This window comes from Lithobates pipiens, unplaced genomic scaffold, assembly GCF_037356315.1.
Source record: "Lithobates pipiens isolate NorthernLeopardFrog02 unplaced genomic scaffold, aLitPip1_a1.2 Scaffold_25, whole genome shotgun sequence".
In the NCBI taxonomy this organism is placed as follows: Eukaryota; Metazoa; Chordata; class Amphibia; order Anura; family Ranidae; genus Lithobates; species Lithobates pipiens.
The window spans coordinates 151,430,293-151,446,309 of NW_027507787.1; the positions used below are offsets into that span (position 1 = coordinate 151,430,293).

Here is a 16,017-nt window from a genome sequence, read left to right on the forward strand (position 1 = left end):
CCATCTGGAGCTTTAATCAGACACAGTCTGACAATACGATGATAAAACAGAGATAACATTTTATATAAAATGCTTATTTACGTTACAATTATCATATTGATCAGCCGCTGTCACAGGCTGGTAACGGTTTGTTTACATCGGAAATCAAATACTTGTTGTTTCCGGTTTCTTAGACCATAGAGATGATTGGGGATGTTTCGGTCCTCCATCATCTCCATGGTCAGCGGAACGCCAGCTTCAGTCCTGGATTCCTCGGTGGGAAGGGAAAGCCTGACATTGTCTATTGTCATTGTCTATTCTGACATTAGGAGACTCCCCTGCCTTCAGAATACACAGATCAGCTCTGCAGGCTATTACCTGCAATACTGAGCGAGTGGAAATATACCAACAAGGCGGCCAAAGTCTTACAGTATTCACACCCCCAACCCCCCCCCCCCCCCTGCCCTTGGCATTTTTTGTATTTTATTGCCTCACAACCTGGAATTAACATGGATTATTTGAGGATTTACATCATTTAATTTACAGAACATGCCCACAACTTTGAAGATTTTTTTAAATGTATTTATTGTGAAGCAAACAACAAATAGGACAAAATAGCAGAAACAGTCAATGTGCATAACTATTCACCTCCCTAAAGTCAATACTTTGTAGAGCCACCTATCACAGCCCCAAGTCGCTTTTGATAAGTCTCTATGAGTATTGCCACATCTTACCACTGGGATTTTTGCCCCATTCCTCCTGGCAAAAATGCTCCAGCTCCTTCAAGTTGGATGGTTTGCGTTTATGAAGAGCAATCTTTAAGTCTGACCACAGATTTTCTATTGGATTGAAGTCTGGACTTTGACTAGACCATTCCAACACATTTACATGATACCCCTTAAACCACTCAAGTGTTGCTTTAGCAGTGTGTTTGGGGTCATTGTCCCACTGGAAGGTGAACCTCCGTCCTAGCCTCAAATCACACACAGAGTGGTACTGGTTTTGCTCAAGTTTCCCAGTCTCCCAGTTTCCCAGTTTCCCAGTCCTGACTGCTGAAAAACATCCCCACAGCATGATGCTGCCACCACCATGTGGTCATGGATGGTGTTCCTTGGGTGATGTGATGTGTTGGGTTTGCGCCAGACATAGCGTTTTCTTTGATGGCCAAAAAGTTCAATTTCAGTCTCATCAGACCAGAGCACCTTCCTCCATACATTTTGGGAGTCTCCCACATGCCTTTTCGCAAACTCAGAACGTGCCATTTTGTTTTTTGCTGAAAGTAATGGCTTTCTTCTGGCCACTCTGCCATAAAACCCAACTCCATGGAACATATGGCGTTATTGTCGTCCTATGAACAGATACTCCAGTCTCTGCTGTGGAACTCTGCAGATCCTCCAGGGTTACCTTAGGTCTCTCTGCCTCTCTGATTAATGCCCTCCTTGCCCTGTCCATTGGTTTTTGGTGTGCGGCCGACTCTTGGCAGGTATGCTGTTGTGCCATGTTCTTTCCATATGGTTATGATAGATTTGATGGTGCTCCTAGGGATCATCAAAGATTTGGATATTTTTTTATAACCTAACCCCTGACTTGTACTTCTCAACAACATTGTCCCTTACTTGTTTGGAGAGTTCCTTGGTCTTCATGGCAGTGTTTCCTTAGTGGTGCCTCAAGCTTAGGTGTTGCCGCCTCTGGGGCCTTTAAAAAAAGGTGTGCATATGTAATGACAGATCATGTGACACTTAGATTGCACAGAGGTGGATGTAATTTCACTAATTATGTAACTTCTGAAGGTAATTGGTTCCACCAGAGCTTTTTATGGGCTTCATAACAAAAGGGGGTGAATACATACGCAAGGCAATGTATATAGTATATGAGTCAGAAATATATGCTATGTTGCTTCTGAAAGCATAACCTGTTATCCAGTGAAAGGGAGACAGAATACACAGACAGAAGAGTAGACAGATGGAGACCTAGCTTCTTGCACAAATGGAAAGGGCTGCAAGGGCTGGGACGGTGATAATAAATGGGGAATTTTAACTACCCGAAAATTGACTGGAGTAATGGCACTGCTGGGACAGTTAAAGGGCAACAATTTATAAAACTGTTACAAGACAATTTTATGGTCCACTTTATTGCGTCCCCCCAACTAGGAATGAAGCTCTGCTGGACCTGGTAATCTCAAACCATGCAGAGCTTATGATCAATATTCATATAAAAGAGCATCTGGGTAACAGTGACCATAACATGGTTTCATTTGATGTTAGCAACAAACTCATATTGGTAAAATAAAGATACACTTAACTTTAGTCCTCATGCACACGGACGTTTTAAAAAAAACGGGCTGTAAAGGTAGTACAGACGCTAGGAAAAAAAGCAGCATTAAAAACGCGTTTTTTTTTCCACGTTTTGCATTGAATTCAATGCATGATTAGCCGTGCTAGCTTTCAGCCATGTTTCTGTCTCTATTCAAAAACCAATGGTTCCCTATGGGAGCCCATTGATTTGAATAGAAGTCATACTAGAAGTCGGATCAAGATGATCCGACTTATGGTGTGACTTGTGTGGTGAGAATCTTGAAGGGGAACCCCGCGGAAGTTTAAAAAAAAATTGCGTGAGGTTCCCCCCAGGATGATACCAGGCCCTTTCGTTCTGGTATGGATCTTAAGGGGAACCCCCAGACCGAAAAAAAACGACGTGGGTGTCCCCCCACAATCCATACCAGACCCTTATCCGAGCATGCAGCCCGGGCAGTCAGGAAGGGGGGTGGGGACGAGCGAGAGCCCCCCCTCCTTAGCTGTACCAGGCTGCATTCCCTCAACATGGGGGGTGGGTGCTTTGGGGAAGGCGGGCGTCCTGTGGCCCCCCACCCCAAAGCACCTTGTCCCCATGTTGATGAGGACAAGGGCCTCTTCCCGACAACCCTGGCTATTGGTTGTCAAGGTCTGCGGCCGGGGTGCCCCCAGATCCCGGCTTCCCACCCTATGTGAATTAGTAAGGGGTACATCGTACCCCTACACATTCACCTGGGGAAAAAACACAACACAGGTTTTTAAAGTAATTTATTAATCAGCTCCGGGGGTCTTCGGGAGTCTTCTTCCAACTTCTCCGCTCTGTTCGGCCTCTTCTACCGGTGTCCGGACTTTTCTCCCGCTCTCCGGCATCTTCTCCCGCTCTTCTGGGCTCCTCCGCTATCTTCTTTCAGCTCTTTTACTAGAGGAGGAGCCCGGTCTCCTCCGTCCTTCTTCCCTCTTCTCTCTTCTTTCTTCTTCCGATGTTGACACGACAGTCCCAGCATGCCCCGGGACTTGACGTCATAAGGGGGGTCACTGTGTGTCTTCATTAGGTGACCACGCCCCATACCTATACAAGTCGCCGCGCACGTTGCACAAGCCATTACAGAGGAAGAGAGCATCATGTCAACATCGGAAGAAGAAAGAAGAGAGAAGAGGGAAAAAGGACAGAGGAGACCGGGCTCTTCCGCTAGTAAAAGAGCTAAAAGAAGATAGCGGAGGAGCCCAGAAGAGCGGGAGAAGACGCCGGAGAGCTGGAGAAGAGTCCGAATAGAGCGGAGAAGTCGGAAGAAGACCCCCGGAGCAGATTAATAAATTACATTAAAAACCTGTAGTGTGTTTTTTTATTGACACTTTTTTCCCCCCGAGGTGAATGGGTAGAGGTGCGATGTGCCCCATACTCATTCACATAGGGTGGGGGGCTGGGATCTGGGGGCCCCTTTATTAATTCTGATAAGCCCCCCGCCCGCAGACCCCGACAACCAATGGCCAGGGTTGTCGGGAAGAGGCCCTTGTCCTCATCAACATGGGGACAAGGTGCTTTGGGATGGGGGGGCCGCAGGGCAGTATATACGTATATACTTTGTGCGGGGATATCTGAATGATGTCTGCAGCTACAGGCATCATTCAGATATCAGCTTTTTTCAGCCAGCAATTCCCTACACCACAATGATCATAGCGGCTGTTCCGCTGCTTGATCGTTCTTACAGGAGGCGAGTGGGAACCCTCCCCCCCCCCCCCCCCGACCTCCGTTTTTTTAATTTTTTTATTTCAGGCTTCCCAGCCTAGAGGTGGGGTCTTATTGACCCCACATCTCACTGTAGAGAGGACCTGTCATGCCTTATTCCTATTACAAGGGATGTTTACATTCCTTGTAATAGGAATAAAAGTGATCAAAAAAATTATTTTTGGGGAAAAAAGTGTCAAACTAAAATAAATAAAGTAAAATGAACAATACATTTTTTTTTTCTAAAGCGCCCCATGTCCCCATGTGCTCGCATGCAGAAGCAAACACATATGTAAGTCCCGCCCACATATGTCTTATTGACCCCACATCTCACTGTAAAGAGGACCTGTCGTGCCATATTCCTATTACAAGGGATGTTTACATTCCTTGTAATAGGAATAAAAGTGATCAAAACAATTATTTTTGGGGAAAAAAGTGTCAAACTAAAATAAATAACGTAAAATTAACAATACATTTTTTTTCTAAAGCGCCCCTGTCCCCATGTGCTCGCATGCAGAAGCGAACGCATACCTAAGTCCCGCCCACATATGAAAACGGTGTTCAAACCACACATGTGAGGTATCGCTGCGAACGTTAGAGCGAGAGCAATAATTTTCGCTCTAGACCTCCTCTGTAACTTAAAACATGTAACCAGTAAAAAAATGTAAAGCGTCGCCTATGGGGATTTTTAAGTAGCGACGTTTGGCGCCATTCCACGAGCGTGTGCAATTTTGAAGGGTGACATGTTCGGTATCTATTTACTCGGCGTAACTTCATCTTTCGCATTATGCAAAAACATTGGGCTAACTTTACTGTTTTGTTTTTTTTAAAGCACAAAACTGTTTTTTTTCCTAAAAAAACGCGTTTGAAAAATTGCTACACAAATACCGTGCGAGATAAAAAGTTGCAACGACCACCATTGTATTCTATAGGGTGTTTGCTAAAAAAACTTATATAATGTTTTGGGATACTATGTAATTTTCTAGCAAATAAATTATGATTTTTACATGTAGGATAGAAATGTCAGAATTGGCCTGGGTGCTCCAGAACGCCTGATGGTACTCCCTGCATGTTGGGCCTCTGTATGTGGCCACGCTTTGTAAAAGTCTCACACATGTGGTATAACCATACTCAGGAGTAATAGCAGAATGTGTTTTGGGGTGTAATTTGTGGTATGCATATGTTGTGTGTGAGAAATAACCTGATAATATGACGATTTTGTGAAAAAAAAGAAAAAAGGAAAAAAATCTTGATTTTGCAAAGAATTGTGGGAAAAAATTACAACTTCAAAAAACTCACCATGCCTCTTACTAAATACCTTGGAAAGTCTTCTTTCCAAAAAGGGGTAATTTGGGGGGTATTTTTACTTTCTGGCGTGTTAGCGTCTCAAGAAATGAGATAGGCCGTCAGTACTTCAGGTGTGATCAATTTTCAGATATTGGCACCATAGCTTGTGGACTCTATAACTTTCACAAAGACCAAATAATATCCACCAATTTGTACTTATTTTTACCAAAGATATGTAGTAGTATAAATTTTGGCCAAAATGTATGAAGAAATATTACTAATCTGCTAAATTTTATAACAGAAACAAAGAAAAATTCATTTTTTTACAGAATTTTCGGTCTTTTTTCTTTTATAGCACAAAAAATAAAAAGCCCAGCGGTGATTAAATACCACCAAAAGAAAGCTCCATTTGTGTGAAAAAAGGACAAAAATTTCATATAGGTACAGTGTTGCATGACTGAGTAATTGTCATTCAAAATGTGAGAGCACCGAAAGCTGAAAATTGGTCTGGTTATTAAAGGGGTTTAAGTGCCCAGTGGTCAAGTAGTTAAATCTTCTGCCCTTGTTGTTGTTGTTTTAATTTTGGATAGTAAAACATTTTTTTTCTGCCAGTAAATCCCTTATACAGCCCACTTCCTGTTTCATGTTTGGTCATTGGCCTAGTCCAGTGATGGTGCACCTTGGCACCCCCCCCCCCCCAGATGTTTTGGAACTACATTTCCCATGATGCTCCACTACACTGCAGAGTGCCTGAGCATCATGGGAAATGTAGTTCCAAAAGTTCCAGTAGTGCCAAGGTTCGCCATCACTGGTCTAGGCCTATGACATAATGCACAGCTCTCTCTCTCACTCTGGTGAGAGTTTTCCAGGAAGGATGGGTGGATGAGTCATAAGAGGGCCAATGAGAGCTTCAGAGCTGGAGGTGTGCCTCTGTGTAAATCCAGGAAGTGAACAGGCAGAATCTTCAGCTGCCCACAGTTAAAATGGCTGCAGCCAGACTCAGTGGAGGAAGATTTCTGCAGCATATTTGGCGAGTACAGAATCGCAGTGTATATAAAATATTATGCAAAGGGGTTGGAGGCAAGCTTCAGAATGGCAAAGATGTTTTTTATCCCAGATTATGTGAGCGGACTGCAGTTCCTCTTTAATCACTTGCCGCCCACCCACCATCACATGACGGCGCACCCAAACGGGCGCTCCTGCGCAGGGGGTCTTAAAAGGGGACATTTTTTTATTTTTTTTTGCTAAATAAAATAAAAAAATAATTTTTTTTTTTAATAACATTTTAGTGTAAATATGAGATGTGAGGTCTTTTTGACCCCCCAGAGCTTATATTTAAGAGGTCCTGTCATGATTTTTTTCTATTACACGGGATGTTTACTAAAAGAAAATCACGGGTCACCCAGACCTTAGATCGCGTGGGGGGTGAATCGAGATCGCAATCGTTTCACGATTAATCGCGCACCTCTAATATATATAGAAAATATTTTCGGATTCTAATTAATTTTAATTAGCAAAAAACAAACCGATAGATTTTAACTTGTAAATAACAAAGTCTCAATGAAGAGTCTCGGGGAGTGAAGTGGTCAATTGTGTCGGGTGACCCCCATTGGTCGTCGGGACAGGAAGCGATAGGAAATCCAGATTTTTAGTTGTCATGGAAACGGATGAGGATGATCGATCTTTCGATGGAGAAAACCTGTTTTGGTGACAACTAATCTGGGATTTCTTTTCTCCTTCCTGTTGTGTCTCTGGGACAGAAAGTGACCGAAGATCTCCCATAAAAAACACACAGCGGGGGGATTACACAACCAGCAGCCCTCCAGCTGTTGTGGAACTACATTTCTCATGAGGCATTGCAAGGCTGGCAGTTACAATGACTCCCAGAGGCATGATGGGACTTGTAGTTATACAACAGCTGGAGGGCCCCCAGGTTGCCTCCCCCCTTCGCTATACACAGCCCCCAATAAAGAGCCTTGTCTTTGCAGTGCGGTGTGCAGGGTGGTCCGGAGCCTTGCTTCACATATCCACAGCCGGGGATTCCTCCTCCTGTGCGGTAATGCTGGGACCTGTAGCTCCTCCCCCTCTGCTCCTGATTGGTCAGTCCTCCTCCCTGAGCCATCGGGACCGCCAATCACAGCCACCTCTTGTTCTTGTCAGGCCACTTCCTGGTTTCCATGGGGATGTCACATGACAGTGAAGTCTCCTCCCCCTCACTGCCCCCCCAGCGGCTATCTTTGATAACGGTTGGTGCCAGTCTGAGCTTCTCCTCATGATGTATAGTAATATAATGTGATCTCATGGAGTCATCCATGCTGTGTGTACCCCGGAGAGCCGCCATGGGGGGGATATTATATTCCCATCACATATCTACACAACATTAACACAGATCTCTATGGGGAGAGCGGGGCATAGGGTTGCCACATCATCCCTTTAATCCAGGACACATATTAATTACACAGGTTTCCGAGGCTGATTTAATACAGATAAGGCACAAGTGAGTTTAATCAAAACGAATTCCCCCACCAACGGGATTTTTAGGCAGCAATAAACAATAAGCATAGCATACTATATAAAAAAGATTACTTTATTGTGTGGTAAAAACATGAGCTTCACCCAGGTATTTAAAATAAAAAGATATAACTAGAACCAAGCTTGTACATACAAAAATTACAATGACAATTGGGCATACACTAAGCAGACCTAACTATAAATATACTGTATAAGATTAGTAACAGCAAAAATAAATTTATAGTTCTAACGCGTTTCAACCACTAGGGTCTTCTTCAGAGATAGTCTGTTGATAGAGAGACAAGATACAACTTAATAAATCTATCGAATAGGATTAGTATTAAACATATTCCAGATTTGTTAGAGTAATTACCCAGTATGGTATTGCCGAGAGGTTCATACAAATTATAGTGCTTAATGGTGGAGTTTACCCAGGTTCACGCTTAGGCGTCCTTCACAAGTTACAAAAGATATATGGTCCATGCATCTCGCCACAGAATCCAGCAGTGGGGTGAGGGTCGGAAGCCCAGAGGCGCGGCTCACGAGCGGTCACACGACAAAACCCTATGCCCCACAAAAATTGTAGGGAATAGGTGCAAGCGTAGGCAGCCTGCCTGTATGGTAAGTCACGCCTGTGATGAAAATCCCAACATAATCGCAATTAGACATATATATTTTTATATTTGTTTTTTATATTCTATATTATATATATATAGACCCACATATGGGGTATGGAGATATCTTATATAAGTTTTGTGTGCATATAAAGGGAATATCCCCAGATATCTATATTCACATAAAAAAAAAAAAAAAAAAAAAAAAAAAAGGGGAAGGAGGGGGGGGAAAAAAGGGAAGGGAATGGGGGGAAAGAAAAACAAAACTCAAAAACCAAACACGTATTAAAAAGAAGAAACAGAAACAACAAACGTGGTTGGGAATCAAAAGAAAACAAACGTGAGAAGACCTGTGGTAGGAATAGTGTGTGGGATGACAACCCGATATTGGGTAACTGAAGTGAATGAGTGAGTGAATGATGTGCAGGTGAAGTGAATAATGAGGTGAAAAGGTGTGGGTGTGGGTGTTATGAAAAGAATTAAAGGGATAACATGTTAAGAAATCAGAGTGACAATGGAAAGAGTGCATGGGGGTGCTAGTGACGGATAGAGGTAAAGATGAAAATGCATAAAAATGCTGATGTTGAACTAGTGAGAGGTGACAAAAAAAAAAAAAAAAAAAAAAAAACATTCAGATGTGATAAACCATGTTTATACTGAGAGTGATAACAGTTACCTGGATAGCTGGGCTGAACAAAAGATTCCCAAAATGGAAAAGGGGAGACAGCAGCTGGGAAACTATCCCGGGAAGAGTGCCAGATACGGTCAATAACTCCTAGTCCATAGGGGCACCCCCATCTAAGAATGAATAGAATGATAAGGGGAGCTAGCTGTTAGAAAAGCTAGTTTTTCAGAAGTTTATTTAAGTAAAATGGGGGCATGTCAGCCAGGTTAGCAAATAGTCAAACTTACCAACCAGGGATTCAAAGATACGAGAGTCCTTGTTTGTGTACAGGAGCTGATGTTTGCTGCCAAGTATACTGTGTTATATAGAGCCCCGGGATTGCATCACAGGCATGGCCGCCCACCCATTGGCTGGTACCGCCTATTATTGCTTGGCCGCCTAAACAGGTCGACCTCGTGTGAACGCCCCGGCGTCCCGGAAGGTCGTAAAGCGACCCCGAAACGACGTCACTTCCGACGCAAATGCACGACGTGATTGCGTCACGTCCGTCCGTACGAAGGGACAGACGAACGTGAGGCACGTCCGGAAGTGTTCAGGGACGCCGCCGACAAGGAAATACGTGTCTCCAATGGCTGGGCGGGACCAGCCCGCACCAGTCATATAGGGAGACATCTGTGGAGAGAGCCCTGCATGTGCACAGACAGGGGTCCCTCCTACCCTTGTCGGGGAGTCGCGCGAAAAAGGCAAACAGCCCCCCACACACCACCTCCTCCACATAAAAGCGGAAGGGCATTGGAAACAATGTGCGGGGGGACCATAAAAGTGGGGGACAAGCGTAAACCCGGGTCAGGTCAATGTGGGGATATGTCGCTACTATCCAATACCTCCCCTGGCCCCCAGAACAGGGATGGGGTGAAGGTGTGTGGGTAGAGAGCAGGGAGGGGAGAAAAAAAAAAAAAAAAGCGGGGGGGGGGGGGGGAGAGGGACAGGCGACCGATCCCAACACACCATTAGCTAAAAGAAGCCATTTGCTTAACCAAAGATAATAATAAAATAACATCTTTTTCAGATTATTACATATACACATATAGTATGCATGTCCCGACGTGCTAACGCACGTCTTTATTCAAGGACAGACCGAGTAAATATATAGCTAAGAGAATATATACAAACAGCAAAAATAAAGTGATAACATAATTATACAGTGAATCACAGGAGAATATGATGTTCAGCTGCGAACACTATACCATGGTACCCTGTTTAGTTGTAATCATAATAATTAGAGATTATCAATAATTTATGAGAGGGGCATGGTCAGGGGGTGTTCCTAGACACTTACTAAAGAGTTAGAGAGGAGAAAAAGAGGAAACATAAAGGAGAACGGGCTCACAAAGAAAAGGGGCAGGTACACCCGGTTTCTACTGTGTCCTCCCTGAGGAGAACCCCTTTAGGAAGGGAGCGAAAGAGACCGATTCATTCAGGCCTGGGAAAGAGGTGGCATCCAATTTATGTATCCACCTCTGTTCCCGTTGTAATAGGGTCTTATTCCAGTCGCCCCCCCGAGCAGGTATGTGTATACGGTCCAGGGCAGTAAATGTAAACTTAGGCATTCTATAGTTGTGTATTTGCACAACGTGACGTCCAATCGGCAGGTAATAGTTGCCAATTTCCATGCTGTACACATGTTTAGACATTCGGCGATGGAATTCCTGTTTTGTTTTGCCTACGTAGTACGCCCCACACTCGCATTCTAAAAAGTAAACCACACCCCGTGTCTGACAATTCACGAAGTGTGTAGGTCGAAAGTTGGCACCGTTTGGTAGACGGAAGGTTTTATCACGTCTAATATGTTTACAACATGAGCAGTGATTGCAAGGGAAGGAGCCGAAAACTGAGCAGTGAGCAGGAAATCTCACCCTAACAACCTAAATGTAGAAGAAATAAAAGCTCTTCACATGCTGACAAACAACATCAACATCACAATAAAACCCTCCGACAAGGGGGGCAATGTTGTCCTTATGGACAACTCAAATTATGTACGCATGTGCCAAGAGATTCTAGATAACAAAGAATGGTATAGGACTATCCCGAGTACATTAATACAGACTTTTTACAACAAATTCTACAAGTTAATAGATGCAGCCTTGGCTCAGGGTGGCATTACAAAGGACCAACATGCCTTTATTGGAATTAAATACCCTAAGGCTGCCACCTTTTACAGTTTACCAAAGATCCATAAATGCCAAACAAGACCTCCTGGCCGGCCGATCGTTTCAGGGAAAGGGGGAATAACTGAAAATCTCAGTAAAGTTATTGATTCATTTCTACAGCCATTTGTTTTGAGTATGCCCTCATATGTGAAGGATACAACGCATCTACTACAAACCATTGAGAACCACACCTTAACTGCTAACTCCATCTTAGTGGCAATTGATGTGGAGGCACTGTATAGCTCGATCCCACATGAAAAGGGGATCAAGGCTATACAAAATCTACTCCAACTAAGTGGGAGATATAAATTCGAAGTCAACGAATTTATAGTGGACGGACTTGATTACATCTTACATCACAACTTCTTCCTATTTAATGACTCCCACTACCTCCAGGTGCAGGGCGTGGCCATGGGCACTTGTTGTGCCCCGGCCTACGCCAACCTGTACCTGGGGGAGTGGGAAAAGTCCCTCCTGGATGACGAGGGCCTCCTCGAATACACGCGCCACATTGCTATGTGGCGGCGGTATATCGATGACGTCCTCGTCGTCTGGGAGGGATCGGAGGCTGCCCTGTTGGAATTTATGTCTTGCATGAATATAAACACATATAACCTCAAGTTTACTGTGATATATGACACTCAGAGCATTACGTTCTTAGATGTCACTATAGGACGCACCCCAGATAATTCCATTTTCACCTCTCTATACCGAAAAAGCACTGCCGGCAACACGGTATTGCACGCAGATAGCTTCCACCCTGTGGCCCTAAAACGGTCTATACCCTACGGCCAATATCTCCGCCTCCGCAGAAACTGTTCTAATGACAGTCTCTTTAAAGAAGAGGCACAGAAACTTCAGACTAGATTCCTTGCGCGAGGATATAGTCGCTCCTGCCTTCGCAGGGCCTACAACAAAGTTGCAGTGTTACCACGCAGGGACCTCTTGTTCTCTAAAAAGGAACGCAATGACCCTACAGCGGACCCACTGAGGATCACTATGCGCTTCAGTAAACAACACAATATCATTTTGGGTATTATCCAAAAATATTGGTCGATCTTAAAAGACGATCCTAAGATCGGCTGTCTGGTTCCAGCACGCCCCCTTATCTCTTTCAAAAGGGCCTCTTCACTATACGATAAACTGGTGCAGAGCGAATATAGGAATGAGAACAAAAGGTCCAAACACTGCTCAGTTTTCGGCTCCTTCCCTTGCAATCACTGCTCATGTTGTAAACATATTAGACGTGATAAAACCTTCCGTCTACCAAACGGTGCCAACTTTCGACCTACACACTTCGTGAATTGTCAGACACGGGGTGTGGTTTACTTTTTAGAATGCGAGTGTGGGGCGTACTACGTAGGCAAAACAAAACAGGAATTCCATCGCCGAATGTCTAAACATGTGTACAGCATGGAAATTGGCAACTATTACCTGCCGATTGGACGTCACGTTGTGCAAATACACAACTATAGAATGCCTAAGTTTACATTTACTGCCCTGGACCGTATACACATACCTGCTCGGGGGGGCGACTGGAATAAGACCCTATTACAACGGGAACAGAGGTGGATACATAAATTGGATGCCACCTCTTTCCCAGGCCTGAATGAATCGGTCTCTTTCGCTCCCTTCCTAAAGGGGTTCTCCTCAGGGAGGACACAGTAGAAACCGGGTGTACCTGCCCCTTTTCTTTGTGAGCCCGTTCTCCTTTATGTTTCCTCTTTTTCTCCTCTCTAACTCTTTAGTAAGTGTCTAGGAACACCCCCTGACCATGCCCCTCTCATAAATTATTGATAATCTCTAATTATTATGATTACAACTAAACAGGGTACCATGGTATAGTGTTCGCAGCTGAACATCATATTCTCCTGTGATTCACTGTATAATTATGTTATCACTTTATTTTTGCTGTTTGTATATATTCTCTTAGCTATATATTTACTCGGTCTGTCCTTGAATAAAGACGTGCGTTTGCACGTCGGGACATGCATACTATATGTGTATATGTAATAATCTGAAAAAGATGTTATTTTATTATTATCTTTGGTTAAGCAAATGGCTTCTTTTAGCTAATGGTGTGTTGGGATCGGTCGCCTGTCCCTCTCCCCCCCCCCCCCCCGCTTTTTTTTTTTTTTTTTTTTTTTTTTTCTCCCCTCCCTGCTCTCTACCCACACACCTTCACCCCATCCCTGTTCTGGGGGCCAGGGGAGGTATTGGATAGTAGCGACATATCCCCACATTGACCTGACCCGGGTTTACGCTTGTCCCCCACTTTTATGGTCCCCCCGCACATTGTTTCCAATGCCCTTCCGCTTTTATGTGGAGGAGGTGGTGTGTGGGGGGCTGTTTGCCTTTTTCGCGCGACTCCCCGACAAGGGTAGGAGGGACCCCTGTCTGTGCACATGCAGGGCTCTCTCCACAGATGTCTCCCTATATGACTGGTGCGGGCTGGTCCCGCCCAGCCATTGGAGACACGTATTTCCTTGTCGGCGGCGTCCCTGAACACTTCCGGACGTGCCTCACGTTCGTCTGTCCCTTCGTACGGACGGACGTGACGCAATCACGTCGTGCATTTGCGTCGGAAGTGACGTCGTTTCGGGGTCGCTTTACGACCTTCCGGGACGCCGGGGCGTTCACACGAGGTCGACCTGTTTAGGCGGCCAAGCAATAATAGGCGGTACCAGCCAATGGGTGGGCGGCCATGCCTGTGATGCAATCCCGGGGCTCTATATAACACAGTATACTTGGCAGCAAACATCAGCTCCTGTACACAAACAAGGACTCTCGTATCTTTGAATCCCTGGTTGGTAAGTTTGACTATTTGCTAACCTGGCTGACATGCCCCCATTTTACTTAAATAAACTTCTGAAAAACTAGCTTTTCTAACAGCTAGCTCCCCTTATCATTCTATTCATTCTTAGATGGGGGTGCCCCTATGGACTAGGAGTTATTGACCGTATCTGGCACTCTTCCCGGGATAGTTTCCCAGCTGCTGTCTCCCCTTTTCCATTTTGGGAATCTTTTGTTCAGCCCAGCTATCCAGGTAACTGTTATCACTCTCAGTATAAACATGGTTTATCACATCTGAATGTTTTTTTTTTTTTTTTTTTTTTTTTGTCACCTCTCACTAGTTCAACATCAGCATTTTTATGCATTTTCATCTTTACCTCTATCCGTCACTAGCACCCCCATGCACTCTTTCCATTGTCACTCTGATTTCTTAACATGTTATCCCTTTAATTCTTTTCATAACACCCACACCCACACCTTTTCACCTCATTATTCACTTCACCTGCACATCATTCACTCACTCATTCACTTCAGTTACCCAATATCGGGTTGTCATCCCACACACTATTCCTACCACAGGTCTTCTCACGTTTGTTTTCTTTTGATTCCCAACCACGTTTGTTGTTTCTGTTTCTTCTTTTTAATACGTGTTTGGTTTTTGAGTTTTGTTTTTCTTTCCCCCCATTCCCTTCCCTTTTTTCCCCCCCCTCCTTCCCCTTTTTTTTTTTTTTTTTTTTTTTTTTTTTATGTGAATATAGATATCTGGGGATATTCCCTTTATATGCACACAAAACTTATATAAGATATCTCCATACCCCATATGTGGGTCTATATATATATAATATAGAATATAAAAAACAAATATAAAAATATATATGTCTAATTGCGATTATGTTGGGATTTTCATCACAGGCGTGACTTACCATACAGGCAGGCTGCCTACGCTTGCACCTATTCCCTACAATTTTTGTGGGGCATAGGGTTTTGTCGTGTGACCGCTCGTGAGCCGCGCCTCTGGGCTTCCGACCCTCACCCCACTGCTGGATTCTGTGGCGAGATGCATGGACCATATATCTTTTGTAACTTGTGAAGGACGCCTAAGCGTGAACCTGGGTAAACTCCACCATTAAGCACTATAATTTGTATGAACCTCTCGGCAATACCATACTGGGTAATTACTCTAACAAATCTGGAATATGTTTAATACTAATCCTATTCGATAGATTTATTAAGTTGTATCTTGTCTCTCTATCAACAGACTATCTCTGAAGAAGACCCTAGTGGTTGAAACGCGTTAGAACTATAAATTTATTTTTGCTGTTACTAATCTTATACAGTATATTTATAGTTAGGTCTGCTTAGTGTATGCCCAATTGTCATTGTAATTTTTGTATGTACAAGCTTGGTTCTAGTTATATCTTTTTATTTTAAATACCTGGGTGAAGCTCATGTTTTTACCACACAATAAAGTAATCTTTTTTATATAGTATGCTATGCTTATTGTTTATTGCTGCCTAAAAATCCCGTTGGTGGGGGAATTCGTTTTGATTTTCTGATTTATAGGGGTGAGCAGCACCCTTTTTGCTCTTGTCAGCAGTGTGTTCTTTCCAATACAAGTGAGTTTAATTACCACCTTAATCAGCTATAGAACCTGTGTAATTAATGTGTGTCCTGGATTAAAGGGATGATGTGGCAACCCTAGCTGGGCATGCTGGGAGATGTAGTCCTCCATACACAGATCTCTATGGGGAGAGCGGGAAATGCTGGGACCTGTAGCTCCTCCCCCTTCCACTCCTGATTGGTCAGTCCTCCTCCCTGAGCCATCAGGACCTCCAATCACAGCCGCCTCTTGTTCTTGTCACGCCACTTCCTGGTTTCCATGGGGATGTAAAGTCTCCTCCCCCTCACTGTCACTGTGGTCACATGACCTGAGGCTATAAACAGCCGTGTGCAGCCACACAGACGTGTCAGTTGACTGCAT

At 44.0% G+C, this 16,017-nt stretch overlaps 2 long non-coding RNA genes across 2 annotated transcripts; one reads left to right on the plus strand and one right to left on the minus strand.

The window, feature by feature from the left end:
* Window positions 1-7,849: 7,849 nt before the first annotated feature.
* LOC143930568 (uncharacterized) lies at window positions 7,850-9,894 on the minus strand. Its single transcript, XR_013262796.1, has 3 exons — window positions 9,085-9,894; window positions 8,168-8,426; window positions 7,850-8,080 (listed from the first exon to the last, which is right to left on the minus strand). It is a non-coding gene; the product is annotated as an uncharacterized LOC143930568 (long non-coding RNA).
* Window positions 9,895-13,479: 3,585 nt separating this feature from the next.
* Window positions 13,480-15,525, plus strand: LOC143930571 (uncharacterized). The gene is made up of 3 exons (XR_013262797.1): window positions 13,480-14,289; window positions 14,949-15,207; window positions 15,295-15,525. It is a non-coding gene; the product is annotated as an uncharacterized LOC143930571 (long non-coding RNA).
* The last annotated feature ends 492 nt before the right edge of the window (window positions 15,526-16,017 follow it).